This window comes from Lepidochelys kempii, chromosome 3 (genome assembly GCF_965140285.1).
Source record: "Lepidochelys kempii isolate rLepKem1 chromosome 3, rLepKem1.hap1, whole genome shotgun sequence".
In the NCBI taxonomy this organism is placed as follows: Eukaryota; Metazoa; Chordata; order Testudines; family Cheloniidae; genus Lepidochelys; species Lepidochelys kempii.
In genome coordinates, this window is record NC_136382.1 from 186,990,768 (window position 1) to 187,017,219 (window position 26,452).

The window sequence follows — 26,452 nt, forward strand, 5'->3', positions numbered from 1 at the left end:
TATTGGTCTTACCAGCGCAACAGATATGCCCCATATGCCCAACATTAGCGCCAGTATGAGCCCCTAAAACACACGCAGAGACGCCGGCCTCCACAGCCACAATCATCAGCATCTCAATCGTCCTCCTCGAAGCAGCAATTTTGAGGACTTGGTTGAGGGTCTGGATGAACTCCTCCACTCTACATGCTGATAACACCAACCATCTCCCATTATGGGAACCATTTGAACCCCTTCTTTTTGGCGTGGGCTTCCATGACCCCGGAATTGTGGGCCCTAGAAATAATATGCACATAATATCCATCCCTTTTATCTTCACCTCCCCACCTCAGGTCCCCGTCCCCGTCCCTCTTTAGGGATGCTTCTCATGAACACCTTATATAAAAAGAAGTAAACCACCTTCTACGTCTTGGTGCTGTGGAACAAGTTCCTCCATAACATAGGGGGAAAGGTTTCTTCTTGCACTACTTCTTAACCCAAGAGAAAAACGGAGGATGGATACCGATCCTTGAACTCAGAAAGCTTAACAAATTTTTGAGGGTCCAGCGGTTCAGGATGGTCACATTAGCCATGATAATACTAGCAATGGATTATACCTGCACTGGAACGAGGGGACTGGTTCTCAGCCCTTGACCTTCAAGATGCCTATTTCCACATAAAAATATACCCGCTCATGAGAGGTTTTTGAGATTTACTCTGAGAACAAATCACTACCAATACAAGGTCCTACCTTTTGGTCTTTCCACAGCACCACGCCTGTTCTCCAAAATCTTTGCAGTAGTATTGGCACACCTTTGCAAACAAGGGATTATAATTTTCCCCTACCTTGACAATTGTTAACTAAAAGCTCCCACTCAGGCAGACACTTAATTAAAAAGAAAAGGAGTACTTGTGGCACCTTAGAGTCTAACAAATTTATGTGAGCATAAGCTTTCGTGAGCTACAGCTCACTTCATCGGATGGTATGCATCCGATGAAGTGAGCTGTAGCTCACAAAAGTTTATGTTCAAATAAATGTGTTAGTCTCTAAGGAGACACTTCATTGTTACTCACAGAACGATTGCCCTCTTCCTGAGTCTGGGACTATAGATAAACACATAAAAATCGATTTTAAACTTTGTACAGCAGTTGGACTTCATCGGGGCCCATCTTGACTCCCTGGAAGCCAAAGCTGCTTCTTTGAGTAGTGTCCCTATGAGTGCTCCACTTTAGGTGTCTGTGTGCCGCTGCACCTCTAATCTGAGATTTTTGGTAGCAGTGTCCGGTTGAGCCCGCACATATGCTCTCCCTACCTCCTGGTCTGCCTGGAGGCTATTTAGCACTACAGGCGAACCCCCCTCACTTCCTTCTCTACCGCCTTTGGCCTCTGGCAAAGGAGCAGTTGTCCCTTCCTTATCTGTGTCATTAACATAAGTAGTGTTTGTTTTGTTATCTTTGTACTCCCTAAAAGTACTCAGGCTAGTGTTTTATTTTATTTTATTCCTTCCCTGTCAGGGGGCATTTCCCACCCACCCCCCTTCCCCAGGCATCTAGTAGACTCCTAATTATTTTATTTTTCTGTTTAAAAAAAAATTTGAAGATGATGTTCTTCTGCATATTCCTCCCTGCAAGGGGATGACAACCCCTTGCCCCGGGGCTTGCCTGGCTCTCTCTGCTCCAAGAGGTGCCTCTCCTGCCAGGAGTCAGTTCCTGTAATGGCCAGACACTGACTGTGTCTGGGAGACCCTCACAGAAGTGCTTTACCTGCCACACCTAAAACTGCAGCCTCACAGGAGCTGGGAGCTGAAGTAAAAATTCCTCCCTATAGAGAAAATACTTCAGTCTGCAGGGGACTCTGGTGGGTGTTGACCCCCGATCATCCCCGGAGCTTTCACTTCAAAAGGGGTCGAGTGGTGAAGAGGAGGGGAGAGAGAGAGAGAGGAAAAAAAAGCCACCAGCAGACTCCCCCGGAAACGCTCCTCCGAGAAACTGGCCTGCCAGAGGGGTGTTCCCCAGTGCGGCCATCTCGGCACCGATCCCCAAGTAGCTGCCCAGCCAGTGGGACTCCCCAGAGCGGCCACCTCAGTAGGACAATACCAGCAGCGGAACCTCCTGCTGTGAGCTCAGCTGCCGCTCTGGTTCGGCAGCGGGGCTTCCTGCTGTGAGCTCAGCTGCTGCAGGGTTTGGCACTGAAGCTCTGGAAGCTGAAACCTGAGAAGGGGCTTCCTGTTGTGAGCTCTACCCTGCTCTGAGCTCTGCTCTCCGCAAGGACAAGGGGCTTCTGTAAGCTCTGTGCTGATCCAAGTTCTACTTTGGGCAACTACTGCACCAAGAGGGCACAGTTGCCGTACCATCATTAAAAGAGCGACACAGAGAAGCCCTGTTGTCAGCGCTGCTTCCGCACAGAGACACCAGAGGCTTCCACCCTCATGCTCTGAGGCAATGGTACCATCCCCTAAGGAGAGGGGACAGTTACCGTACCATCTCTAAAAGAGCGGCGTAGAGAAACCCTTTGGTACCAGATGCAACAAAACTCCCATCTAGGAAGTGTTCTGCACCTTCCCAACCATTGATACCGACTACAGACACTCCTCTGGGGTTCCAGATGAGCCCATGGTAACACAGGTGCTCTGATACTCTGGAGACCTGTGGCCTCAGTACCCAGGGAGAGACAATTACCATACCGTCTCCAAAAAAGTGGCACCAACAACTTTTTGTACTGGGCAAAACTCTCATTTAGGGAGTGCTCTGCCCAACTATTGGTACTGACAATGTGCCGTGGACCCTCCTCTATAGTACCAAATGAACCCATGGTACTGGATGAGCTCTGGTACCGGATGAGCTCTGGTACCCTGGAGAATTGATGATTGGGGAAGAACCACACTCTCCATTACTTGGTACCAGGAACCCGATATCGAACACATCCCGGCACCCAGAATCGCTCTTAGCACTGGGCTGTATACTGCCAATACCCCAGTCAGCGGCACCCTTACTCACTGACGAATCTGACACTGGCCAGGAGGAGATCATTCCCTGGCCCCTGAAGGTGGCCCACCACTACACTACAAGGGTCATCCCCAATTCCATCATGCCAACCGCCCGTGCCTGCCTTCCTGCCTCTCCCTCCCAAGGCCATATTGTAACTCTTCGGGTATATACCTACACATGGCGCAACTGTCTCCAGTGTCTCTCAGGGAGAGTCCACTGGATGGTTTGCTACAGCCTGGCACCTGAGCCAGGACAGGAGAAAGCACTTCCTTAAGCGGTGTCAATGGTGCTGCGGGACAGGAGGTAGAATCACAGGACAGGAAGGGACCTTGAGAGATCATATAGTCCAGTGCCCTGCACTCATGGAAGGACTAAGCATTATCTAGACCATTCCTGACAGGTGTTTGTCTAACCTGCTCTTAAAAAATCTCCAATGATGGAGACTCCACAACCTCCCTAGGCAATTTATTCCAGTGCTTAACCGCCCTGACAGATAGCAATTTTTTCCTAATGTCCAACCCAAACCTCCCTTAATGCAATTTAAGCCCATTGCTTCTTGTCCTATCCTCAAAGGTTAAGTAGAACAATTTTTCTTCCTCCTCCTTGTAACAGCCATTTATGTACTTGAAAACTGTTATCATGTCCCCTTCCAGTCTTCTCTTTTCCAGACTAAGCAAACCCAATTTTTTCAATCTTCCCATATAGGTCATGTTTTCTAGACCTTTAATCATTTTTGTCACTTTTCTCTGGACGCTCTCCAATTTGTCCACATCTTTCCTGAAATGTGGAGCGCAGACTGGACACAATACTCCAGTTGAGGCATAATCAGCGCAGAGTAGAGCTGAAGAATTACTTTTCGTGTCTTTGCTTACAACAGTCCTGCTAATACATCCCAGAATTATTTTTTGCTTTTTTTGCAACAGCGTTACACCATTGACTCATATTTATGACCCCCCATATCCCTTTCTGCAGTACTCCTTCCTAGGCATTCATTTCCCATTTTGTATGTGTGCAACTGATTGTGCCTTCCTAAATGAAGTACTTTGCTTTTGTCCTTACTGAATTTCATCCTATTTACTTCAGATCATTTCTTCAGTTCGTCCAGATCATTTTGAATTTTAATCCTATCTTCAAAAGCACTTGCAACCCCTCCCAGCTTGGTATCATCTGCAAACTTTATAAGTATAGTCTATGCCGTTATCTAAATCATTGAAGAAGATATCTAACACAATGGGATCTAGAACTGATCCCTGCAGGACCCCACTCGTTATGTCCTTTCAGCATGACTGTGAAACACTGGTAACTACTCTCTGGGAATGGTTTTCCAACCAGTTATTCACCCACCTTATAGTAGCTCCATCTAGGTTGCATTTCCCTAGTTTATTTATAAGAAGATCATGTGAGACAGTATCAAAAGTCAAGATATACCACGTCTACCGCTTCCCCCCATCCACAAGGCTTGTTATCCTGTCAAAGAAAGCTATCAGGTTGGTTTGACACGATTTGTTCTTGACAAATCCATGCTGTTACTTATCACCTTATTATCTTCTAGATGTTTGCAAATTGATTGCTTAGTTATTTGTTCTGTTCTCTTTCTAGGTACAGAAGTTAAGCGATTGGTCTGTAATTCCCCTGGGTTGTCCTTATTTCCCTTTTTATAAATGGGCACTATATTTGCCCTCTTCCAGTCTTCTGGAATCTCTCCTGTCTTCAAAGATTTTTCAAAGATAATTGTTAATGGCTCAGATATCTCCTCAGTCAGCTCCTTGAGTATTCTAGGATGCATTTCATCAGGCCCCGGTGACTGGAAGACATATAATTTGTGTAAGTAATTTTTAACTTGTTCTTTCCCTATTTTAGCCTCTTCTGATCCTACCTCATTTTCACTGGTATTCACTATGTTAGACGTCCAATCACCGCCAACCTTCTTGGTGAAAAACGAAACAGAAGTCATTAAGCACCTCTGCCATTTCCACATTTTCTGTTATTGTTTTTCCCACTTCATTGAGTAACGGTCCTACCCTGTCCTTGATCTTCCTTCTAATGTATTTGTAGAATGTTTTCTTGTTACCCTTTATGTCTCTAGCTAGTTTGATCTCATTTTGTGCCTTGGCCTTTCTAATTTTGTCCCTACATACTTGTGTTATTTGTTTATATTCATCCTTTGTAGTTTGACCTAGTTTCCATTTTTTGTAGGACTCTTTTTTTATTATTTTTAGATCTCCTGCTTAAGCCAGGATGGTCTCTTGCCATACTTCCTATGTTTCCTACGCAGTGGGATAGTTTGCTCTTGTGCCCTTAACAATGTCTCTCTGAAAAACTGCCAACTGTCTTCAATTGTTTTTCCCCTTAGACTTGCTTCTCATGGGATCTTACCTACCAAATCCCCGACTTTGCTAAAGTCTGCCTTTTTGAAATCCATTATCTTTATTTTTCTAGGTAGGCTTGCTTTTACCTCTTACTTCCAAACCAATGTGCCTGGGGTTGGCATAGGCCATGGTGTGGGCAGTGTTGGAGGATCCCGGTGTCTCATAGGTATTCAGCCATGGTGCGGTCGGTACCAAGGAAAAACACCAAGCTGGAGACCGCTTCTTTTTGGTCATCTCTCTCTGAACTGAAGTGAAGTATCTTTCCTTGTTGATTTTTTTGAGGAATGACCCTTCCCCTGTGACAAGGGTAAGATCTCTGTTTACCCTTGTCTAGGGGGAGTCTGCTGACTGGGTCTGAAGCTGGATGCACGGATTTTTCCAAGAGAATGAGCTTGAGACGTAAGTCTCTATCCCTTCTAGTGAGAGCCTTTAGGTTGTTGCAGTGAGCACATTTCTGAGGGATGTGCAACTCACCCAGACACCGGATCACAGAATCATAGAATATCAGGGTTGCAAGGGACCTCAGGAGGTCATCTAGTCCAACCCCCTGCTCAAAAGCAGGACCCATCCCCAATTAAATCATCCCAGACAGGGCTTTGTCAAACCTGACCTTAAAAACTTCTAAGGAAGGAGATTCCACCAACTCCCTAGGTAACGCATTCCAGTGTTTCACCACCCTCCTAGTGAAAAAGTTTTTCTTAATATCCAACCTAAACATCCCCCACTGCAACTTGAGACCATTACTCCTTGTTCTGTCATCTGCTACCGCTGAGAACAGTCTAGATCCATCCTTTTTGGAACCCCCTTTCAGGTAGTTGAAAGCAGCTATCAAATCCCCCTTCATTCTTCTCTTCCACAGACTAAACAATCCCAGTTCCCTCAGCCTCTCCTCTTAAGTCATCTGTTCCAGTTCCCTAATCATTTTTGTTGCCCTCCACTGGACTCTTTCCAATTTTTCCACATCCTTCTTGTAGCGTGGGGCCCAAAACTGGACACAGTACTCCAGATGAGGTCTCACCAATGTTGAATAGAGGGGAATGACCACATCCCTTGATCTGCTGGCAATGCCCCTACTTATACAGCCCAAAATGCCATTGGCCTTCTTGGCAACAAGGGCACACTGTTGACTCATATCCAGCTTCTCGACCACTGTAACCCCTAGGTCCTTTTCTGCAGAACTGCTGCCTAGCCATTCGGTCCCTAGTCTGTAGCGGTGCATGGGAATCTTCGGTCCTAACTGCAGGACTCTGCCCTTGTCCTTGTTGAACCTCATCAGATTTCTTTTGGCTCAATCCTCTAATTTGTCCAGGGCCCTCTGTATCCTATCCCTACCCTCCACCGTATCTACCTCTCCTCCCAGTTTAGTGTCATTTGCAAACTTGCTAAGGGTGCAATCCACACCATCCTCCAGATCATTAATAAAGATATTGAACAAAAACGGCCCGAGGACCGACCCTTGGAGCACTCCACTTGATACTGGCTGCAGTGAGAGTCGCCATCTGACAGTGGCATGGTGTCCCAACATGACAGGCAGTGCTTGAATCTGAGCAAGCCAGGCATAACTGGAATAACTATGATTCACCGTAAGAGTGATCCATAACTAATATAAGGGAAAAGTTGGGGGGTTTCTTGGTTGTTTTTTTTTAAAGGATAGAAAAACAGGGAAGAGAGTGTAAGTACGTACTAAGAAACTAAACTACTCTAAAAAAAACTATTTTAACATTAAACGAGCTATCTCTGTGACACTGTGGAGAGCTCCATCTCAGGCAGAGAAGGGTGAGAAGTAACCGAGGAAGAGGAAGTCAGGTCACACGAGCTGTATGACGTGCCAACAGCACTGTGAGATAGGGACTGCGGATGCGCAACCCAGACATACACTGCTGCTGAAATTTTCCGATCAAAGGCGCAACACCTGAAGTGGAGCACCCACACAGACATCACTCAATGAAGAATCTCATTTTTTTAAAGGTTTCAGAGTAACAGCCGTGTTAGTCTGTATTCGCAAAAAGAAAAGGAGTACTTGTGGCACCTTAGAGACTAACCAATTTATTTGAGCATGAGCTTTCGTGAGCTACAGCTCACTTCATCAGATGCATACCGTGGAAACTGCAGCAGACTTTATATATACACAGAGAATATGAAACAATACCTCATATTTCATGTTTCATATTCTCTGTGTATATATAAAGTCTGCTGCAGTTTCCACGGTATGCATCCGATGAAGTGAGCTGTAGCTCACGAAAGCTCATGCTCAAATAAATTGGTTAGTCTCTAAGGTGCCACAAGTACTCCTTTTATTTTTTTAAAGCAATGCACTGAGTAATATTTAGTGATTGACTTTTTTTTCCATTTCGTTTCACGAACCAGATTTGACAATAAGGGGCTATGAACATCCATCTACATCATTTACAACTTCCCAGTCATCATATGTCAGACAGTAAGTTACCTGTATAAAAAAAAAAAAGTCTTCATCATCCAGTAAAACCATAGATGAGTTCACAATCAGGACCAGCAAATTCCAGAAAGACTCCATAGATGAAAAGATTGTTCAGTTCATTTATGCAACAAGTTCTTCCTTTCGTCTTGTTCAATACAAACAGTTCTTTGATATGATTCAATCATTACGACCACATCACTCTCCACCCGGCAGAGCAGACATTGCTGGAAGGTTGCTGGATATAGTGCATGAAAGGAAATTGGAAAGCCTACAAAATACACTTATGTGAAATTAATTAATCTGAGTCTTGATGGGTAGAGAAATACACAATTATCCAGTAATATATGCTTGACAACAGAAGATGGGGTTATCTATTTTACAGAAAAAAATGATACAACAGGAAACGCCCATACAACAGAATACTTAAAAGTAGTAACACTAAAAGTTCTAACAAACTCAGGGGGAGGGATAGCTCAGTGGTTTGAGCACTGGCCTGCTAAACCCAGGGTTGTGATTTCAATCCTTGAGGGGGCCATTTAGGGATCTGGGGCAAAAATTGGGGATTGGTCCTGCTTTGAGCAGGGGGTTGGACTAGATGATCTCCTGAGGTCCTTTCCAATCCTGATATTCTATGATTCTATGTGACTCTGAGGGTAAAGAGAAAGAGTAAACCTCCTCCAGATCTCTTTGGTGTACTCTGTTCTGCAGTTGATACCACGGTTGGTTTGGTAATGACCTTCTGTAGCCTCTCAATGAGAGATGAATCTGATACCTATCCCACAAAAAGGTCTCTCACTGTTGCCAAGAAGGCCAATGGCATATTGGAATGTATTAGTAGGAGCATTGCCAGCAGATTGAGGGAAGAGATTATTCCCCTCTATTGTGCACTGGTGAGGCCATACATGGAGTATTGTGTCCAGTTTTGGTCCCCCCCCACTACAGAAGGGATGTGGACAAATTGGAGAGAATCCAGAGGAGGGCAACAAAAATGATTATGGGGCTGGGGCACATGACGACTTACGAGGAGAGGCTGAGGGACCTGGGGTTATTTAGTCTGCAGAAGAGCGAGTGAGGGGAGATTTGATAGCAGCCTTCAATTACCTGAAGGGGGGTTCCAAAGAGGATGGAGCTCGGCTGTCTCAGTGGTGGCGATGACAGAACAAGAACCAGTGGTCTCAAGCTGCAGTGGGGTAGATCTAGGTTGGATATTAGGAAACACTATTTCACTAGGAGGGTGGTGAAGCACTGGAATGGGTTACCTAGGGAGGTGGTGGAATCTCCATCCTTAAAGGTTTTTAAGGCCTGGCTTGACAAAGCCTTGGCTGGAATGATTTAGTTGGTGTTGGTCCTGCTTTCAGCAGGGGATTGGACTAGATGACCTCCTGAGGTCTCTTCAAACCCTAATATTCTATGATTCTATATATATGGTTGCAGTGCCAACACAGAGAGCTCATGCACTGCCAGAACTGAAAACTCCAAGGTGCCAAAGAGGTAGTCGTGATGAGGAAAGGAGTCTTGGTATGGGAGTGTTTGGTGCTGACATGCATGATGCTGAGATGCTCAATGCTGAGATGCTCGATGCCAGCAGACAGTGTCTTCCTACTGGTATCAGAGGCACTGTGGTCCTTGGAATGGAAAGAGAGTTTCTGTGCTGACTTGGATTTTGGTGCCAAGTCACTGTTTCTGGAGGAGTAAGCCTTAGAGGCTTTCTGTCCCCCGTTCAGAGAACAGGATTGATACTTGCCCAGGTCCCAGGAGTGGTGCTACTTACAGCCCTTTTCTGATTGTGTTACCGATGCTGCTGACAAGGGGGCTTATGCAAAGTAGCCTGGGAGCTCAGAATGGCATCTTAGCTCATTGCTAAACTGGCCACATGGGACTGACCCAATACCTGAAGCTTCTCTGAAGATGTACCCAGATCTAATAAAGCTTGCATGGATCTTTCCAGGAGGAAGAGCTTCAATTACCCCACTCTCCTTCTGAATCCTCTTAGACGAAGTACTTGCAGATCAAGCAGCCTGCCTAAGTATGGTCCTCTCCAAAACACAAAAGACATCAGTGTACCTATTGTTACGGAGACAGCAGCATCACAGGACGGTAGATCTTAATCTGGTGATTTAGTGCCAGCCATTTTAGGCCACTGTAAAGGGTGTTAGGCCCTTATATGAGGGGAAACCCTATCACACCTCTGTTCCAAAATTAACTAACTACAGCCACTTGTCAATAGTAAACTAAGATTATCAAGGAAGCCTATCAACACCAAACTAACTTCTCCTATTCACTGAAAAACTGTTCTAGCTTGTTAACAGCAAGGACAGTGGACACTACAGAATTCTGTCTCAGCCATAAGTGCATATGCACTGCCCCAAAAGATCGAGCTATTCAAAAGAATCCAATATGATGCACATAAGGCACTTGTGCCCTAAGAGTAGAATCTGTATGGACAATCACTTGAACTAATTTTCAAAGTAACAAGGAATCTATTAGGAACAGGGCAGACAACTACAAAGGAGACAGTGCCATCCTAATTAAAAAACAAAGTCTGAAGCTCTGGTACAAAGTTGGAACCCCAGACCCTAATGGTCACAATTCCAATAGAGTTCCTTTGCCAACCATGATCAAAAAAACTGAAATGGAAAATTCTGAAGGACACTGAAGACTGGAATTTGGTCTATGCATTAATGCCTCAAAGAGTTAAAAATATTTGAGAGCTAAGGGAGTTCTCGTCTGTTTCACACTAGAAGCACAACCCTCAAGAGAAGCAATCCAATCACTATATCTTTAGAGAAGAAATTACTCACCTTGTGCAGTAACGAAGGTTCTTCGAAATGTGTGTCCCCTGTGGGTGCTCCACTTCAGGTGTTGGTGCGTTCCTGCGTCGGAGATTTTTGGTAGCAGTGCTCAGTCGGGGCATGCGTGCACAGTAATTGTTTTGCGGTGCCATTAGCACCTCATCTAGCACGTGCATGACCAGACCCTTTCACTTCCTTTTCTACCACAGAGCTCAATTATAAAACTCCAAAGTAGAGGGGAGGAGGCTGGGTAGTGGAGCACCAACAGGGACACACATCTCACAGAACCTTTGTTCCTGTACAAAGTGAGTAAAAGACAGTTACTCACCTTCCTGTAACTGTTGTTTTCCAAGATGTGTTCTTCACGTCCATTCCAATCAAGTGTGCGCTCAGCGTGCACCGTCGTTGGAAACTTTTTCCCTTAGCAGCTCCCGTTGGGTTGGCCAGGGAGCCCCCTGGGGTGGCGTCTGTGACAGGTGTGGTCACAGAGACCCCCTTGGGACTGTCACCTGACATGCTGAAACTACCTCTGAGCCAGTTTTCTCTCTCAGCTTGGGACTCCAGAACCCTGTCTTGTTGAGCCAGACATGCTAGCCTGCAACACAGACGCAGGGTCTGAACCACACCCCCAAAGCTGCAAACTTAACTGAAAACAGCTCAGCAAGTACTCCTGTCTCCAGCACCCAGACACCCAGTTCCCAATGGGATCCAAACCCCATCTAAATCCATTTTACTCGGTATAAAGCTTATATGGGGTAAACTTATAAATTGTTCGCCCTCTACTATACTGATAGAGAGATATGCACAGCTGTTTGCTCCCCCAGGTATTAATCGCTTACTTTGGGTTAATTAATAAACAAAAGTGACTTTATTAAGTATAAAAAGTAGGATTTAAGTGGTTTCAAGTAATAATAGACAGAACAAAGTAAGTTAGCAAGCAAAATAAAACAAAACACGCAAGTCTAAGCCTAATACATTAAGAAACTGGATACAGGTAAACCTCACCCTTAGAGATGTTCCAATAAGCTTCTTTCACAGACTAGATTCCTTCCTAGTCTGGGCCCAATCCTTTCCCTGGCACAGTTCTTGTTAGTTCCAGCTCAGGTGGTAACTAGAGCTTTTCTCATAACTGGCCACCCCTTTCTCCTGCTCTACCCCCTTAATATCTTTGGCGTAAGGCAGGAATCTTTTGTCTCTCTGGGTCCCCACCCCTCCTCCTAAATGGAAAAGCACCAGGTTTAAGATGGATTCCAGTATCAGATGACATGGTCACATGTCACTGTAAGACCTCATTCTTCATTACCCACAAGCTGGCCCACAAGGCTTGGAGGGGAATAAACCATCTACAACCAATTGTTCTAGTTAATGGGAGTCATCAAGATTCTAAACCACCATTAATGGCCCACACTTTGCATAATTACAATAGGACTTCAAAGTATACGTCATATTTCTAGCTTTAGATACAAGAATGATACATTCATACAAATAGGATGAACATGCTCAATAGATTATAAGCTTTGTAATGAAACCTTATAAGAGACCTTTTCCATAAAGCATATTCCAGTTACATTATATTCACACTCAAACATATTTCCATAAAACACATGGAGTGCAACATCACAGCGCCCTCATGGTGCTCAATATACGATGACTTTGACGACCCAAACGCCCTTTGGTTCCTTCTTGCCGGCTACTCCGACAGAGGGGAAGGAGGGTGGTTATTGGAATAGATGTGAACAACACATCTCGAAGAACAACAGTTACAAGAAGGTGAGTAACCATCTTTTCTTCTTCGAGTGATTGTTCAAGTTGATTCCAATCAGGTGACTCCCAAGCTCTCCCACAGGGGTGGGGTCAGCGTTAAGGAATCACTGACTGGAGTACTGCTCTGCCGAGAGCTGAATCATCTCTAGCATGTTGGGTAATGGCATAGTGAGTGGCAAACGTATGCACCAAGTACCAGGTTGCAGCTCTTCAGTCCTCCTGGATGGGCACCTAGGCCAGGAAAGCGGCGGATGAGACTTGAGATCTTGTTGAGTGGGCCGCAATAGCCAGGGCTGGGACCTTGGCAGGGTCATAACAGGTACGGATGCAGTCTGTAATCCAGGAAGAGATGTGTTGTGAGGAGACCAGTTTGACTTCCTGAAAGGCTTCACACATTCAACGTAGAATGCTAGCGCGCTCTGCACATCGAAAGAATGAAACCTCTGCTCCTGTGCGTTGGCATGTGGCTTGAGACAGAAAACTGGCAGAAAAGTGTCCTGGCTGAGGTGGAATTGTGATACCACCTTGGGCAGGAAAGCTGGGTGCAGTCTGAGTTATACCTTATCCTTGTGGAAGACTAGAGGGATCGGGGGAGTGGGGGGTTGGAGGTTAGTGCTTTTAACTCCAACATCCTCCTGGCCTATGTGATGGCAACCAGAATGGCCACCTTCTATGAGAGATACAGAAGGGAACATGTAGCCAATGGCTCGAATGGGGCTCCCATTAGTCTAGCTAGGACCAGGTTGAGATCCCAAGTTGGTACCGGTGGGCAGGACTGTGGGTATAGCCGTTCTATGCCATTAAGGAAATGGCCAACCATAGGGTTGGGGAAGACTGAACACCTCAGCTCTCCCAGATGGAACACTGAGATGGTCGTGAGGTGTACCCTAATGGATGATCTGGCCAGGCCTTGCTGCTTCAGGTGCAGTAGATAGTCCAGGATGAATGGTATACATGCCTGAAGTGGGGCTGTGTGACTGCAATCACACAAGCACAAGAATCTTTTCCATTTGGCCAGGTAGGTGGCCCTGGTGGAAGATTTCCTGTTCCCAAGCAGCACCTCCCTCGCCAATTCCGTGCATTGGAGCTCCCTTGCGTTTAACCATGAAGCTTCCAGGCCATGAAATGGAGGAACTGGAGGTCCAGGTGAAGCAGGAAGCCGTGGTCCAGTGTAATCGGGTTGGGGAGGAGCAGCAGCATGATTGGGGTGCCCACTGACAGCTCCAGAAGCGTGGTGTACCAATCTTGGCGTGGCCACACAGGAGCCAGCAGAATTACCTCTGCCTTGTCTCTGCGGATCTTGAGGAGAACCTTGTGGACGAGTGGTATTGGAGGGAAGGCATACAGTAGACGGTTCCTCCAGTGCATCATGAATGGGTGTGAGACAGAACCCAGACAGTGCTTTTGGAAGGAGCAAAACGTTGGACACTTCCTGTTGCTCCTGGTGGCGAATAGGTCTACCTGGGGAAACCCCCACCTTTAGAAGATGGAATGTATGACGTCTGTCCGGATGGACCACTTGTGACCTCAGAACGACCTGCTGAGGTGGTCTGCAAGCTCAGTGCATGCTCCTGGGAGATAGGACGCCTCTAGGTGAATGGAGTGGGCTATACAAAAATCCCACAGGTGGACAGCCTCCTGACAGAGAGGGGAGGAGCGGGCTCTGCCCTGCTTGTTTATGTAAAACATGGTGGTGGTGGTATCGGTCAACACCACCATGCACTGTCCTTGCAACATGGCATGGAAGGTTTCGCAGGCTAGTCTCACTGCTCTGAGTTCCTTTATATTGATGTAGAACGGGATCTCGGACTGCGACCACATGCCCTGAGTCTGTAGGTCTCCTAGGTGTGCCCCCCAAACCAGGTCTGATGCATCCATTACTAAGGTCATGGATGGTTGAAGGGTGGTGAATGGAACTCCTCTGCAGACCAGGTGAGGGTCCAACCACCAGCCTACAGTATCTAAGACTCACAACGAAACTATTGCTACCGAGTCTAAACTGTCTCAACCCAGGTGATAAGCTGAGGTGAGCCACACCTGGAAAGGCCTGAGCCTCAGCCTGGCGTGCCTGACCACATAGGTGCATGCTGCCATGTGTCCCAGGAAGCTGAGGCATATCTTCAAGGGGTATTCTCTGAGAGTCTGAATGACTCAAATAAATTTGTTAGTCTCTAAGGTGCCACAAGTACTCCTTTTCTTTTTGCGGATACACATTAACACGGTGGCTACTCTGAATGACGTTTGACAGTGTTTGGAATCTGGGCTCTGGTAGAATGGCTCTTACCTGAACCAAGTCCAGCACTGCCCCCAAGTAATTCTATTCATTGGGAGGGTGACAACGTTGACTTGTCCACATTGAGGAGACCTAGTCTCTGGAAGGTCTCTCTGACTAACTTGACCTGGGACTCCACCTGGCACCCCCACAGCAGCCAGCCATCAACGTAGTGATACACCTGCACCTGCCTCTTTCGGAGAAAGGCCGCGACTGCTGACATGCACTTGGTGAACACCTGGGACGCTGCTGATAACCTGAATGGGAGCACTGTGAACCGATAATGTATGCAGTTGACAGCAAACCTCAGGAAATGTTTGTGGGCCGGCCAAATGGCTATATAGAAGTACGTGTCTTTCATGCCAAGGGCAGCGTACCAGTCCCCTGGATCCAGGGAAGGAACAATTGTACTCAGGGAGACCAAGCAGAACTTCAACTTTACCATGAACTAATTGAGTCCTCGCAGGTCTAAGACAGATCTGAGACCCCCCTTTGCCTTGGGGATTAGGAAATAACAGGAATAGAATCCCTTGTCCCTTAGCTCCTGAGAAACCTCCTCCACCGCTCCCATGGCAAGGAGCACCTGCACCTCCTGGATAAGGAGTTGCTCATGAGAGGGGTCACTGAAGAGGGGCGGGGAAGGTGGGTGGGAGGGAGGGAAAGAGCAGAATTGGAGAGAATATCCCACTTCTACCATGCGAAGAACCCAGCGGTCTGATGTTATATGGGACCACGCATAGTAGAAGTTGGATAGACAGTTCAAAAAATGGTGTGGAGGGTGGGGAGAAGGATCCATAACAGTGACTGGTACGCCATTATCAGGTGTCCCTTCAAAACCCTTGCTTGTATCCTGACGATGGCTTCCTTGGGCCTTGCCCTGAGTCAGGGTTGGAGAGTACACATCTGGAATTCCTGTCCCTACGGCGGTATGTATCGTGCCTCAGGCGAGGTTGGTGTTGCCTCTGCTGCTATAGGGGCTGAGGCTTGAAAGGCTTTCTTTGGGTAACAGGCGTGTGCATCCCCAGAGATTTCATAGTTGCCCTGGAATCTTTTAGGCTCTTGAGCCTAAAAGTAGTAATGGTCTCAAGTTGCAGTGGGGGAGGTTGAGGTTGGATATTAGGAAAAACTTTTTCACTAGGAGAGTGGTGAAACACTGGAATGCATTATCTAGGGAGGTGGTAGAATCTCCTTCCTTAGAAGTTTTTAAGGTCAGGCTTGACAACGCCCTGTCTGGGATGATTTAATTGGGGATTGGTCCTACTTTGAGCAGGGGGTTGGACTAGATGACCTCCTGAATTCCCTTCCAACCCTCATTTTCTATGATTCTATGAATCTGTCTGGTCCGAAAACAGCCCTGCACCCTCAAAGGGAAGGTGCTGAAGGTCTGCTGAATTTCCAGTGGAAGCCCGGAAGCTTGGAGCCAAGCTGTTCTCCTCACGACCACCCCCGAGAACATGGTATGTGCCACAGAGTCAGCTGAGTTGAGTGAGGCCTGCAGGGATGTCCTGGCCACTGCCTTCCCCTCCTTGACCAGAGCCAAGAACTCAGCCTTTGACTCAACAGGGAGTAACTCTCCCTGGGAATAACTCTCAACAGCAGGACTAGGAAGGAATGTGACTTCAGTTTGAAGCAGCTATTAATAGAAGCTGCACTCCATCCAGTGGCCCCCAACCGCCAAGTCCCGGTCCTAAGCTTGGTGAGGAGCGCCCCGGAGTCAGTCCATGAACTGGTACCGAGGAAGGACTCTGGTGCTAGAGACCCTCGGTACTGAAGATCCCCGGCACCGCAGCATGGTGCAGCACCCCGACACCAGTCAGCCTCCCCAGTGCTCCTTAAGTGCCATAAGAAGGTGGACAGAGGGCGCTCTCCTCCGAGAGCGAGACCATCTGGGGAGACTTTGCTGCCTCAGAGGAAGGATTCAACTTCCAAACAGCAAGATCTCTTGCTGTAGACTCCGGCGACCCAGTTGGTACCGTTGAGTTCGGCACTCAGCGATTCTCTGGCGGGGCAGTGCTTGGTGGAGGAGTTGGAACCCCCCCTCCACCCCAGATACTTTCTATCAGCTCTTTTGCAGCCTCGAAAGTACTGCACCTCAGCCCCTTGCTGTTAGAGAGAAACCTCCAGCACCACCAAGACGGGTGCCATCTAGAGGCAAACCTGCTATGATGAGGCCCTCTTCCTCACCAGACTGGCACCGTTCACTGCACTGTTCTAGGTCTACATCACCACAACACCCCCCAGCACTGGCTTTGGTACAAGATCGCCCAGTGCAGGGAGCGCAACGTTCTGTGTCTCCAGCACCGAGGAGTTGGCACTGATTGTGGTCGCCCGCTCTTGTTCGGCACCATGATACCGCACCAGAATGCAGGAGCCGTTCTCCGGCACTGGACTTGCGGCACCAGTCGAAAGACTGCACCGATCCTCTACACAATCATGATTGTCAAAATTGTATTTAGCTAAGAGGGCTGAGTAATTGGCAACCCGGAATTGTAGTGCAGCTGACGAGTACACCTTTCAGCCAAAAAGGTCTAAATGTTTATTTCTTTGTCCTGGGGAGTGAGCCAATATTGGGGTTGTTTGCTCTGGCGGCTCGCCGCTTCCACAACTAGGGAATTAGGTTACGGGTGTTAAAAAGGAAGTGCATCCCTTTAGCTGGGATAAAGTATTTTCTGTCTGCTCTGTTGGTGATATGCGGTATTGTCATGTGCATCTGCCAAATGTTCTCCACCGGTTCCATTATCGCATCATTTATGGGTAGTGCTATATTAGATGATGCCTATTTGCAGCAACTTGTGGTGGTTTTCTTGCACCTCCTTCAGTAGGATGTGTTGGCTGGCGGCTACTCTTTTAAAGAATTGTTTCAGGTCATCCACTGTGGTTGGTGGAGGTGGCATTACTGCTTCATCGGGGAAGAGAATGAGTTGTGGGCCGGTGAAATGCTCTGATGTCTCCCAGCTTGGGTGTGATGGAGGTGATCGGATTTCACCCCGGTTGGAGTTGAGGGTTTGATGTAGTGAGCCTTATACACCCCTCATGGGTCCCAGTGGGGCCATTGCTTAGTAAAGGGCATGGGTGGACAGATCCAGGGCTGCCCACACCATCTCACGACTCTGATGGGTCTTAGTTTTCATTGCTTCCCATGAGGTCTATGTTCCATGGGAGAGGAGTGTTGGGAGGAAAAGCAGCTCCCATGTAAATCCTCCTCCGCATTCATTGGAGATGGGTGGGGGAGCAGGTGAAGTGGGTATCTGCTCCGATATTTGGCCTGGAGATTCATTGGTGCGAAGCAGGTGTGATTGTGGCATCAAAGAGACTACAATATCTCTGTGTTGCAGAAACTGTTGCAAACTGTTTCTGTGCTGATGATGCCGTTGTTGTAGATTTGGTTGGTGCCATGATCGATTTGCGTGTAGTCTTGGTCGGGACAGTCAGCGCCGTTCTCGGTCTGTCAGTCGGTGGTGATGACTCTGTCGGTGCCAGTGATGGCTGCATTGCCAGTGGTACGTGTCTCTGCACTGTGTCACATACCAGGGTGGTCAGTGCTGTAGAGGAGGAGGCACTGTGGCCTGACTCCATATTGGTGCGATGGGGCTCAGCAGAGGTCTGCGAAGGGACGGTGCCAGAGGTGCCCAGAGCCTCAAAGGTGCTAACTCTAGCCAAGCTCAGCAGCAAGGACGGCAACCTCGCAGAGGACGTCTTCTTTTTCTGAGTGTTCCTGTGAGGGGAGGTCACAGCTCACTTCCTAGAAATTTTGGAACACTGAGCACTTTCTTTAGCAGAGGTTTCGTCCAGGAAGCCACCTGCTGACATTGGTTTTGGTCCTGTATCAGTAGGCTGAAGTGACTTTTCCATTAGGATCATTTTGAGGTGAAGGTCTCTGTCGCACTGTGCCCAGGCTTTCAGGTTACTGCAATGGGCACATTTTTGAGGGATATGCATCTCCAACAAACATCAGACACACATAAAGTGGCTACTGGAGATTGGCATCACCCCATGGAAGGAGTCACATCTTTTAAAGCCAGGAGAACCAGGCATCATAACCGTTAAGAGTTCCCGAGTGGGGAATGGGGAAATAATAAAAAAGTTGGTTGGGTTTTTTTGGAAAAAGGATATCTAACTAATCTAAACTACATAAGTTAGCAGTAATTAAATAAGTCTTGTTTATTTATTTCTAGATTTAACAAAAAGGTAGCACTGCCACTGAGCTCCGTCTGCAGCCGAAGACAGTTGAGAAGAAACTGAAAGCATTGGGTCGTGCATACGCTCGACGAGGCGCCAACAGCACTGCGAAACAACTACTGCATATGTGCGCCCGACCAAGCACTGCTACCAAAAACTTCCGATCTCTGGCAGAGGGATGCATCGACACCTGAAGTGCTGCACCCACAGGGACAATTGCCTCAGAGTCAAGCAGCAAATTTAGTTCTTTAAATCTTTCCTTCAACCTCCAGATCATGTTTCTTGGTCTTCTCTGAGCTGCCCCTAATTTGTCAATATCTTCCTGGTAATGTGGTGCCCAACCTTGAATAAGATTCAAGCTACAGTCTCACTATCACTGTAGAGAGACTATTGGCTCCGTGGCATAATGCCTCTACATATGAAGCATGCAGCCTAAAATTGCACTGGCCATTTGATTTTTGGGGGGTTTGACATGATTTTTAAACCTCTGAAGTTGGCAATACTGTTCACTACAACCTTCATCATATTTGTATAATGCTTTGAAGATGTGAAGTGTTAAATTAGCATGTAAATCGCTGTTAGTGTGTAAACTAGTGTTCAATTTGTCATATCAGCCTTATGTGCCTCTCCCCACAACACTCACCATGTATTCTCTATGGGGCTGCACAATTACTACAGACTCCTCTCCTTTACATACTGGATTTTATTCCAAAACCTTAGCATTCCTTTAAAAAAAAAATCAAACACTTCCAAACAAACTGTTGAAGTGCTGTCTTTCTGAGTACACAGGTAGCTTGAATTAACAGTTCCAGGAGAGGCATAAATTACCTCATCCATCTCAAGGACATAACTCTAAATTTTTGTTGCAATTTAAATGTCAGCGTTGTTAGCTACTTCACTGCTGATCATTTAAGCTGAAACATCCAACTTGTGCTCATTCCACAATTCACAACTGTCTCCTAGACCTTCCACAGAGGCAAGAAGCTCCTTCGCTACCAAAATCTACAGTTTAACCTGACATACTGAAAATTTAGAGACAACGTAAAAAATAAGCTGAATATGAAAACCACCACCTCACAGGCTACAGTACCGATTATGTTCATTTTTAATATTTAATAAATATCTCCCAATTTTAATTTACTTAACGTTGGCAGTATGTCCAGTATGCCACACTGGAATGCTGCAGAAACCAGGAAGGCCCTTCCTGCAGAAGTGAGGAACAGCGTGCAGAAGAATTCAAAGAGCCTTGATGTTAGATCTCGTTTAGCATTACTGCTTTCCAAGTTTCTTCTTGATTGACCATATTTCAGATTAATACACCACATGAAAAACAGCTTATGCTTTTCTAAATTGAAACTCATTTTATTATTTTTTCTAACCTCCATAGGAATTACTGTATTATTTTTCAATTTTCTTTGAGAAAATTTGCAAACTCTTCAAATACAGTATCCCCCAAAAGTTTAATCAAAGTGACAGTGTCACAATTCCAATTGCAAATTTTTAACTACTATTTAAAAAAATATTTCGCATGAACCTGTAATGTGATGCTTAATGAGGACCACTTCACCACATCAATGTAGCTTCATTCAAGTAGAGGGGTCTACTTATCCATATAATACTTCTGGATTGGGGCCTGAGATTGCTGAAGTAAAAGATTAGAGAACACAACTCCAGTGTCACGATGTAATAACCATGAAGTTGTACCTAATATATTTCAGTGTCTGTGGTACCACATTTGATTAAACTGATTTTTAAAGATATATTAGGCTTTTTCCCCCGATGGTATCACTTCAAGGCAGAGTTAAAGTTGTCTGGGTGCCTCAACTATGCTTTTCCGTACCTTATATGTTTGGTTTCCTTCAAAGTTCAACCTCCAATTTTGAGGATGATATGATGTATAATTAATACACAACAAAGAGAGAACTTCTGCTTTAAAAGTGAAAACCTCATCTCAATTTTAACTGTGGTGCTGCAATAAGCATTTTCATAGTATGCTCAGTAACCTATTTCCAGATCATTAATGAAGAGGTTAAATAAAGCAGGACCTAACACACACCACAACTAAGTACAGTAAATTGTCTTGGTTTACAGTTCTTCGGCTGTTTTCAATCTACATGACAATATTCCTGTTCAAGACAATTTGAATTAATTTTCCAATAAGAATTCATGAGAGACTACCAAATATTTTAGTAAACTTGAAATATTACACTTAACATGTTCCCCCCCATCTACTCACTTTCTAATTCTGTGATAAAGAAGTCAAGCTTTTCTGGAAATATTTTTATTACATAAACCTGTAATGCTTATTGACTATGATTCCATTACCCTTTTAATATGTGTTCCACAATTTTCAGTGCTTGAAAATCCCACTCAGCCACAGAGAGTGGAAAACTTAAATAGGAATGTGTGCTGACCACCTGCGGAGCAGCTCCTTCTAGGTGTGGGGAGAGACTAGGACAATGAACAAAGCAGTCTAAATTTATGCTCCTTTTTCATAAAGGTAATAGAAAGGAACGAATAAGGAGCATGTGTGTAGGTGAGCAAGTTGCAGTGGGGGAGGTTTAGATTGGATATTAGGAAAAACTTTTTCACTAAGAGGGTGGTGAAACACTGGAATGCATTACCTAGGGAGGTGGTAGAATCTCCTTCCTTAGAGGTTTTTAAGGTCAGGCTTGACAAAGCCCTGTCTGGGATGATTTAACTGGGAATTGGTCCTGCTTCGAGCAGGGGGTTGGACTAGATGACCTTCAGGGGTCCCTTCCAACCCTGATATTCTATGATTCTATAAGTGTTCATGAAAAGAGGAGAGAAATTTTGGTGGGGAAAGTAAAAAGGAAAGCAGAAAAGGAGAGAAGGGAAAAGGAAACAACAGACAAAAAATAGCACAGGAAAAGATATACAATGATCTATGATATGGAAGAAAAAGTGGAGTGAACCCAGGGAGCTTGGATAAGAAAAATAACAAAAATATAGTAAATTATTTTAACTTAGGCTTGAAGAAAGACTGGGAGTGAATGGGTCATAACACAAAGTAAAATTGGTTAGTCTCTAAGGTGCCACAAGTACTCCTTTTCTATTTCCCAATGTTTATTCCCTCCTCCCCCTGTTCCTCAGACGTTCTTGTCAACTGCTGGAAATGCCCACCTTAATGATCACTACAAAAGGTTTCCCCTCCCCTGCCGCCGCCCCTCCCCCTCCCGCCCCGCTCTCCTGCTGATAATAACTCACCTGATTGGATCACTCTCGTTACAGTGTGTATGGTAACACCCATTGTTTCATGTTCTCTGTGTATATAAATCTCCCCACTGTATTTTCCACTACATGCATCCGATAAAGTGAGCTGTAGCTCATGAAAGCTTATGCTCAAATCAATTTGTTAGTCTCTAAGGTGCCACAAGTACTCCTTTTCTTTTTGCAGATACAGACTAACACGGCTGCTACTCTGAAACCAACAGTAAATTATATACATGAAATAGGTAAAAGACTGACAATGCTACAATTACAGCAGCTGCATACAACAGTTTCATGCCTTAAAATTACAGGAGAGTATGACTGGATCAGTATACTTTAACCTGGCTAGTACAGTCTGTGAGGTTAACAAATGTCAAGCAGATTTTTCACACACTGACAGATTTACTAGTGATAGAAATTAGCTGCCAAGACCACTCACTTTCTTTTTTGAAAATATTACAATTGCTTTTCTTCAATTTTCTGATACTTTCCCCAGTTATCCATGATTTTTCAAAAATAACTGTCAGTACTACAGTAAGTTTGTTAGCTAATTCACTTAATATTCCAGGATGACTATCATTCAGACATGCTACATGTTCAAATTTTCCATGCATTTATTCACCTATTCTTTGTACAAATAACTATTGATAGTAACACTATTACTAACAGAACAGACCACAATCTGGCCACAGGAGTTCAAAATTTCATGCAATAACAAAGGAATTTATTTCCCCCTAGCCAATACACCTCCTGACGAACCACAGAGGAATGTTCTTATGGTGGTGCTATTATTGTACATAGCACTCAGAAGGAGCAGAGTGAAAACAGTATCTTCATTATATATTTCATTCTCTTGCTGCAAATGCTGTTAAGAAAGTAGTATATCCAGGAGCCACAAGCATGATCCTTTGTAAAGAGAAAAATATCTACACAAAAATGGTAAGGTAAAACAGGTATCCTGCAAATCGCAAATCCCCTTCTCCAACCAAAAAAGGGGAACAGACAGACTTAGAAGGGTAAGAAAAGACTTGCAGAAAATAAACGTAGGGAGACTGACAGAAGTGAAGATAGTGGAGAAGGAGAAATCCATAAAATCTAAAAGTGAGAGAGAAATAAACTTAAAAGTAAAAAGAGGAAAGGGGGGGAAATAAAATAATTTCTTAATTTTAGGGGTGACAGTTGTATTCAAAAGAAACTCAAATACAATAGAAGGATAAACTAGAATCCAAAACTTAAAAACAGACAAAATAAAACCTCCTTTTACCATTTTGGAATTCTCGTCTATTTGGAAGTCCTTCTTTGAAAGAGAGACACAAAAATTGCTTGTAGGAATTTAATTTCACATCAACTTAAACAGCTGTCTTCCAGCTATGACCAGCATAGAACATGAAAACAACTTTCCTATTGTTCTGTTTCAATCTGACTGCCACATGTGCTGCTTTCTGTAATATACAAACATGTATTGTTAACTACAGTATGTTAAAACAAAACAAATGTTCTGTCAACAATACTAAATAATCACTACCAATTCTCTACAATAAGCTCTCACACAACATATTTTCAGGCTACTTCAACCAACTGTAAGCTGTATTTAATTTTTACATAGCTATTTTACTAAAAGTTTTCTTGCCAAATTTAAAGCTTGTTTATTTTGCATTCCAAAATTTGATACACAGGCTGTTTAAGATTATATTCTAAGATGTACTTATCTATAAACAACTCCGTAGTAAAATAATTTAGTTTCTATGTATACAAAAAAGAAATTGAGAGTTTTAAAGCAAAACCAAATGATATGGAGGGGGGACACAGATAATTTCAGACTGAAATTTAGATTTGTTTTTATAAAAGTCTTACAAAACCTAATATTCGTCCAACTTGTGCTCAAGAACCCTTCTTTAAAATTTAATATCTTGCTAACTATCAGTTGGTCTCAAGTATTTCTTGAGTAAAAATTACTGAGAGGTTGAATTGGATCATTTCTAGTAGCACCTGACCTCTTCCATTATTTTTGTCGATTCCAGTCACAGTCTAGACCTGGAGACGGCAAAGAGATGGCACTCGCAGCACTGATGAATGATCTCCCGGCAATGAATGGAGGTCAAACATCCCTGCTAATACTGCCTGACTTAAGAAAGGCATTCAAACACAGTTGACCATAAGGTGATGCTGACCTATTTATGGGACTTGAAAGGAGTAAACAAAATCGCCCTAAAGGTGATCTGCAAAGGAAAAAAAATAACTAGTGGGAATATGACATCACTGAAACCCTGTAAAACTGAGATATGGAGGGATTTTTAGTCAGATTTTAAAATTTTGTTTTTATCATCTATTAAACTCAACTACTGGCAAGTATTTGTGAAAAAAATCTTTGCAAATGATTTGACAACTATGACTACTTCATTTCTTCAGTCGTCCAAGACCTCCAGTAAAAAAACAAACAAAAAAAACCCCCGGGACCTGATATTTCTAATGTAAAAATAGAAAAACTTTTTTAAAAAATCAAATATCTCTTTTAAATAATAAAGGAGGATAAAAGGGTGACATTGTGACAGAGTGTATTATCCATCTGGGTCCCAAGGCGGGCAGGAAAGCAACTTGAACAGAAAGCTATGGATTTCCAGTCCAAGCAGGAAGATGTTAGTCATCATTGCCAGGAAACAGCTAAAGCCTATTAAGGTATGTCTACACTGCAATTAAACACCCAGGGCTGGTCCATGTCAGCGGACCTGGGATTAAGGGCTCTGGCTAAGGGGCTGTTTAACAGTGGTGTAGACATTCGGGCTCAGACTAGACTATTTCAATATGTACAACCCAGTGACAACATTGAAAGTCACCAAGAAACTATATTTAGTACAGCATGCAACAGCTTTCTTTCTTAATGTGGAGAACCAATACCCATATCGCATCACACCAGTGATTTGCAGTCTTTTATTAATTTTCAGTACAGTTCCAGGTCACATTCAAGGTCCTGCTCTGCATCTTCAACATACTAACTGGACTAGAACGCTGCCTTCTCTTAGGCCATCTTTTCCTTTGACCTCAATGTGACAACTGCACTCTTTCAAGATGCTTTGAGTGTTGGAGCCCATATTTTAAATGTGAAGGTTGACAGCTACACAGATAAGAGAAGAATCCCCTCTCACCTGCAAAAGTGTTCTGATTACACATAGTAGGGAAAGAATGCTAGAATCTCCAGAATGGGTATAAAGTGTTTACTAGCTGAAACTGTCTGGATAACCAAGACAAACTAAACTGCACACAAATTCAAAACAAAAGGAAATACAGTGAAATCAGAGAATCAAGGGTGACGGAGAAAAACAGAGGTCAAAAGAAATGCGCAGAATAAATATAATTTTGTTTCATTCAGCTTTTTATAAAATAACTTTAAAAGAAGTTTATAAAACGAACTAGACTGTTAAGCTATGGGGAGTATCTTTACCGTCTCTTTCCAAACTCTCATCTTCTTCTGCCTATTATCTCTACTCCCCTAAATGTATCCAATGCAAAGACAGTAGATATATAGCAACAAAGAGTTCAGTAAAGACTCATTATTCACTGAAGTGATGGTGTAGTGTACTTTACCTCTTTTTTTACTAATACAATTTAAGAAAGTATATATTTTACTCACCAAGAAGGGATGGCTCATTAAACACATATTTGGGAGATCAACATTTAAAACAGTTAATACCACTAGAATTTTTAGATAATCTTGTTCAAGATCACATCCTCCTTGAATGAACTGAAAAACTAACTCTGACTTTCTTTGTTCTCTTAGGGCATGTCTACACTACGGAATAAGGTCGAATTTATAGAAGTCGTTTTTTTAGAAATCGGTTTTATATATTCAAGTGTGTGTGTCCCCACAGAAAATGCTCTAAGTGCATTAAGTGAATTAACTCGGCGGAGTGCTTCCACAGTACCGAGGCTAGAGTCGACTTCCGGAGCGTTGCACTGTGGATAGCTATCCCACAGTTCCCGCAGTCTCCGCTGCCCATTGGAATTCTGGGTTGAGATCCCAATGCCTGATGGGGCTAAAACATTGTCGTGGGTGGTTCTGGGTACATATCGTCAGGCCCCCCTTCCCTCCCTCCGTGAAAGCAAGGGCAGACAATCGTTTCGTGCCTTTTTTCCTGAGTTACCTGTGCAGACGCCATACCACGGAAAGCATGGAGCCCGCTCAGGTAACCGTCACCGTATGTCTCCTGGGTGCTGGCAGACGTGGTACGGCATTGCTACACAGTAGCAGCAACCCATTGTCTTGTGGCAGCAGATGGTACAGTACGACTGGTAGCCATCCTCGTCATGTCCGAGGTGCTCCTGGCCACGTCGACTGGGAGCGCCTGGGCAGACGTGGGCGCAGGGACTAAATTTGGAGTGACTTGACCAGGTCATTCTCTTTAGTCCTGCAGTCAGTCCTATTGAACTGTCTTATGGTGAGCAGGCA

The 26,452-nt window shown here is 44.6% G+C and overlaps 1 protein-coding gene across 8 annotated transcripts in view; it reads right to left on the minus strand.

The window, feature by feature from the left end:
- The window catches only part of CCDC88A (coiled-coil and HOOK domain protein 88A), a 359,905-nt gene that overhangs the window by 305,040 nt on the left and 28,413 nt on the right, over positions 1 to 26,452 (minus strand). The gene's annotated exons all lie outside the window — the stretch shown is intronic.